This window comes from Oryx dammah, unplaced genomic scaffold, assembly GCF_014754425.2.
Source record: "Oryx dammah isolate SB20612 unplaced genomic scaffold, SCBI_Odam_1.1 HiC_scaffold_24, whole genome shotgun sequence".
In the NCBI taxonomy this organism is placed as follows: domain Eukaryota; kingdom Metazoa; phylum Chordata; class Mammalia; order Artiodactyla; family Bovidae; genus Oryx; species Oryx dammah.
This window is the reverse complement of record NW_024070208.1, coordinates 55,229,524-55,235,058: the sequence shown is the minus strand read 5'-3', so window position 1 is coordinate 55,235,058 and position 5,535 is coordinate 55,229,524. Positions and strand designations below refer to the sequence as shown.

Genomic DNA, 5,535 nt, shown 5'->3' with positions numbered 1-5,535 from the left:
GGGGGCAGGAGGAGAAGGGGACGACAGAGGATGAGATGGCTGGATGGCATCACGGACTCAATGGACGTGAGTCTGAGTGAACTCCGGGAGATGGTGATGGACAGGGAGGCCTGGCGTGCTGCGATTTATGGGGTCGCAAAGAGTCGGACACAACTGAGCGACTGAACTGAACTGAACTGAACTTATCTCACAGCACATTGCTATGAAAGAAACATTGCAGGGGTAGAGGAAAAGGGAGAAACAGACAGGAAGAGAGAGAGACAAAGATAAAAAGAGCAAAAGATAAGGATGAGGTAAAAACTGACAAGGGTAGGAGGAAAATCCCCTATCTACAAGATGACAGAATGAATTACTTCTGGGAGTAGGGAGTAATTAACCAGCTGCGGGTTCCTTTCCATCTCCCCCCCCCCCGCCACCCCAAAAAAGCAGAAGAAAAGGTCATTTTATCTGATTTTGTTTTCCTTTGGCTAGGGGCTTCAAGCATTTGGAGATTCCTTCAACAACCACACCTTCCTGATAAATAAGAGAACATCTCACCCTGATTCTCATTGGATAGAAGAGGAAAAGTGAGGAATGGGGAGGTCCAAAGCCTGGCTCAATGTCACAAGGCAAGAAAGTTGCAAAGCGAGGAGGATAAGACCCTGGGTTCTTGACTCCAGCCCTTGACTTTATCTACAAAGTCAACAGGAGTGGTCTAGATGCGTTATCTCGCCCCCTTCTGTCTCAAAGGCTGAGTGACAAAGAGCGCTTAGTGTGATAGTGAGTGTAAATGACAGCACAGGAAGTCCCTTCTCAGGGCAAGCTGTGAGACTGGCAGCTGAACGGGAGGCCAGAAAGCAAGTCTACACAGAGCACTTTCAGTCTACACTCGCTATCTTGCCCACCCCTACTGTGACCAGAGTCCATGGGGCCAAGGGGAGGAGCTGGGAGGCTGAAGGAGGACACCAGAAGGTTCAAAGGCCATTTAACTCAGCAATTCCTGAGCATCTCTGAGTGAAACAAAAGGCTGTGACTTAATAAGAAATGATTCATCTATAGAACTGTTTTATATTATTTTAAATATCATATTTATAATGTAATTCACTTGCAAATTATAAGACCATTTATGAACCATACTATAATTACTGTGCAAATTCTCAAATTTTCTGACATGGTACTAACCTCAGGATTCAGCTCTTTGGAACATGTTAATACAGTTCTCCAGAAATTCCATCCAGTCATGTATCACATGCTCGAAGCTTAAATGCTGAAAGTAAAGAAATATTACATCAAAAGAGGTTGGGTATGAGTATCAGCCATATATGGAAGAATCATTTATATGGAAACCACACCCACTGCTAAACTCACACTTGTATCAGCCAAGATATCTGTATATTTACAAAGTGTATAAGTTTACTTATACAGCACAAAGATGGGTTTATTTGTGCTATTACAGCATTGTCATTAATAAAGGAAATACAAAGGAAAAAAAATTTAAAAAGAAATAGAAATACAAAAGAAGCCTGCCATGACCTAATTCTACTGCAAATTGAATTTCATTATTATCTTCCTATAAACATAACTTTCATTACAAGTGTTTTATTACAAATGAATAATCTCTTCAACAAAATTAAGAAATATAAATGTATTATACATAAAGGTCAAAATCCCTAAGTATAATGTATAATTTTTCACTTAATGCTAATATTATAATCAATGTTTTTTCATTTATTGTAGAGTGGTCAAAATATCCTATAAAAGAGATGTTTTACATAATCTTAATATCTAATCCTAATTGTTTAGGATTATCTAATATTAACAATATCTAATCTATTGTTTAAATAGACTGAAATACACCTCAGTTCAGTTCAGTTCAGTCACTCAGTAGTGTCCAACTCTTTGCGACCCCATGAATTGTAGCACGCCAGGCCTCCCTGTCCATCACCATCTCCCGGAGTTCACTCAGACTCACATCCAGTGCACTAAAATCTGACAGTTTCTCAAATACACTTCTTTTTTAATTCTCAAAGTCCACAAGTCGTGAAAAGCTGACCTCTAAGGTACACACTGATAGATCATTAAAATATTTTCACTTAAAATGGATTTCTATTGGAAATATCAAGGATCTGTAAAAGAAAGGTAAACAGTAATCATCACAGAAGGCCATTGCTTCATGTTATATTTTTAATTACTGCTAAGGTCAATCACAGGTTAGCTGATTTTTCTAGAATCTGAAGGGCAAACATAGTCAAGGAGAGAAAGACACACACAAAGGAAACACAGAAATAGGCACAAAGAGAGACGCAAAAAGACCAAAGAGCTCAAAATGTACTTTCTTAAACACCAGACTACTTCAGTTGTGACATGTGCACTAGCTCAGGGTTCCTAAATCAGCAGACTGGAGAAAAACTGCCCTGTCATCAGAACTCCAAAATAAATGGATCTCTGGAGAAAAAGAGAAAAAGAGATGTGGTCTAAAGCCAAACTTCTCCTGCAGAACAAAACAAATTTTAGCTGCATAAGAAGTGGAGCATCTTGACCACTATGTTAGAAGTTACACCAAAGATCTTCTAAGGACAAAACACTAAACTCGTTTTCCTTTCATGAAGGAGGAAAGCAGAGATAAGGGACCCAAGACAGCACACAGAATGCAAAAAGGGAAAGCCGAAATAAAAAAAAGGCCGATGAAAGCATAACATTAAAAAGAGAAGTGTTTAGCTGTTAAATCATCCAAATTGCTTTGCCAAATTTTGACATGCTTGATTTCCTGTAGTAAAAAATCTCTTTTTTTTTTTGTCTTTGAAAAAAAAAAAAAGTGAGGAAAAATAACCAGCTGTTCCTTGTATAGTTCAGGAAACAAGTTTGATTTATTACTTGAAGGTTATTTTTGAATGAGTCGCTTGTGGCAGCCAGAGTGCAAGAAAAGTCACTGAGGCCTGTCCACTTGAAGGGCTCAAACTGCTTCCTGAACAGTCCTTCACTCCACACCTCCGACGGCTGTTATTGACAACGTGTGACTGGGGCCTTCCAGGATTTTAAAACAGCAGGGGGCCCAGCCAAACAATCAGGCTGTCAATTACCTTTTCCCCTGTTGTGAAAAAGGGGGCCCCTGGACAATGCAACTTCTCAGCAGGGAGTCATGCAGCCCCCAGTCTGTAACCCACTACTGCCCCGGCATTCAAAACCCAGTAAATGGTCAGGGCTTTCAGTTTTGTCTGTTGCGTCTGTTTCAACCAGCATTACTGCAAGGTAAAGATGTCTCTCCAGGGAAGGATTTTTCAGTTCTTGCTAGGGCAAAATTGACTCTCTACATTGCTTTCTCTGGTCTTCGTGGACTTTCTTTTTTTCCCTCTAAGATCCCAAAGGATTCAAAGAGCACCCCTCCCCTCCCAGCTCCCCCCAACCCTTGTCCTCTGGGAACACCCAAACCTCTCCACCTAGATTGTGCCTTTGCAAACTTCCTGTGGGCATTGATGACTCGCTGTGAGGACTGTCCATCATCCCGCCCCTTTGTCCGGCAGTCACTTCCATTTGAATTTGACTGACTGAGGAAGCCCGAGTTATTTGTAAAGAACAACAAGGCTTTTCATTCATAATTTTAGTAGGGGGACAGGGTGCTAATGACTGAGCTTGAATAACTCAGAAATGTGGTATTCAAGGCAGGAAGAAGCCCAACCAACTGCCAAATGAGGAAAAGAGAGGATGTAGGTGAAAAGTGCCCGGCTAAAAAACCAGACAATGGGAGGAGGGATCACACATGTATACAAATACAAATCTAGGTTTTCAAAGGTGAGACAGTCAGAAAGGTGGAAGCAGGAAGGAGGGCAGGGAAAGTCTAACAGGATTTCACTAACTTTGGGGTCAAGTTTCATGGCAGAGTTTATGGAATCCAAAACCCATAAAGTGTCTACAGAGGAAGTGATCTTTTCTTCCACTGGTGGTTCTCCTACAAAAGAAAAAAAAAAAAAAACTGGTTTTCACTCTCTTTTGGTACATTTCATATGTTCAAAGAGAATTTGTTTTGCAAGGGTACTCGGCTTGGCAATCCAGTCTGGGTTCCAAAGAGCTTGCTTATTGTCAGGGTCTCTCATCAATTTTATGTACGTGCAGCCTACATACAATATATATAATAATTTCATCTACCTGCAGCTTCCAAGAAGGAGAGATTGTACAAATATTAAATTCTGATTTAGTTGAACTGTATACCTGAGTTATTATTATAAGTCTTCTTTTTCTTGCTAAAATAATACAATTATAGTTGGGCTTTTTTAAGTTAAGAAATTTAAAGTCTCATATTGGCTTTTTAATGCATAATTTTTATACTTAGGATTATAGAAAATGATCCAAAATAACAATGTTGCAATTTTAATGCAGAATGATACAAGCTGCTTTTTTCCAAAACAATATAATTCCCTAAGTGAAGAATGTTTCGATCATTATGAGAAAAGATTTACTATGTCTCTTTTGTTAAAGCAAGTCAAATAAAGGTTAAAATGAACAATAACAAATGCTGATTTACTTAGAGATCAACAAAAACAAACTGTCAGGCAGTAGGACTCTAGCTCTACCTCCACTGAGTCTATTAGGACTAGTGGTCCTAGAGAGCTCTTGGGGCCACTGAGGGCCAAGGTCAAAGTTCAGAATCTGGGCAGGGTGCTTACTTAGCTCTAAGTAATCAAAATATTAGTCACCCACAAGTCCCATTCAGGGACTGTAGTTCTAAGGCTCCTCTTTCCATGGAATTCTCCAGGCAAGAACACTGGAGTGGGTAGCCACTTCCTTCTCCAGGGGAACATCCTGACCCAGGAGTGAAGCCAGATCTCCTGCATCTCCAGGCAGATTTACCATCTGAGCCACCAGGGAAGTCCTTCTAAGTTCCTAAGGTATAACCTAACCCAACAAATGTTCTTGAAAATTGAGGAACTAACTGTAATCACTATGCAGTTAAAATCTATTACCCATATCACTCTGACAACCATTCTGTTCTGATTAATGAGGAAACTAAGGCATGAAGACTCTCTAATACTTTCCATCTGTTTCCACCTGAGTACCCAACAAAGGCAAAGGACAATGAACAGAGTATCTCGGAGCACTCCAAAACTAACCTAAAGTAGACCTCAAGGGAATTTCATCACCATCATCATTTTGGGCTTGGGTTTAAGTTAGATGGACCATGTTCATCTTGTGGCTTCCTATGTCCCCTGCTATATCCCCCACAAATCCTTTTGTTCCCCAGCTTTATTGAGGTTTAATTGACAATTAAAATTTTATATATTTAAAGTACACAACACAATCATTTGATACACATATATATCATGAAGGGCTTCCCTGGTGACTCAGCAGTAAAGAATCTGCCTGGAATGTAGGAGCCACAGGGAGGGTGGGTTCAATCCCCGGATCCAAAAGATCTCCTGGAGGAGGAAATGGCAATCCACTCCAATATTCTTATCTGGAGAATCCCATGAACAGAGGACCCTGACAGGCTACAGTCCATGAGATCGCAAAGAGTCAGGAACAACTGAAGCAACTTAGCATGCATGCATATATCATGAAATG

The 5,535-nt window shown here is 40.2% G+C and overlaps 1 long non-coding RNA gene across 1 annotated transcript in view; it reads right to left on the bottom strand.

The window, feature by feature from the left end:
* Positions 1–1,283, bottom strand: part of LOC120883271 — a 26,110-nt gene extending 24,827 nt beyond the window's left edge. The window contains exon 1 of the long non-coding RNA XR_005725720.1: positions 1,162–1,283. This is a non-coding gene — a long non-coding RNA (uncharacterized LOC120883271). The remainder of the gene's footprint in view (positions 1–1,161) is intronic.
* Positions 1,284–5,535: the final 4,252 nt, after the last annotated feature.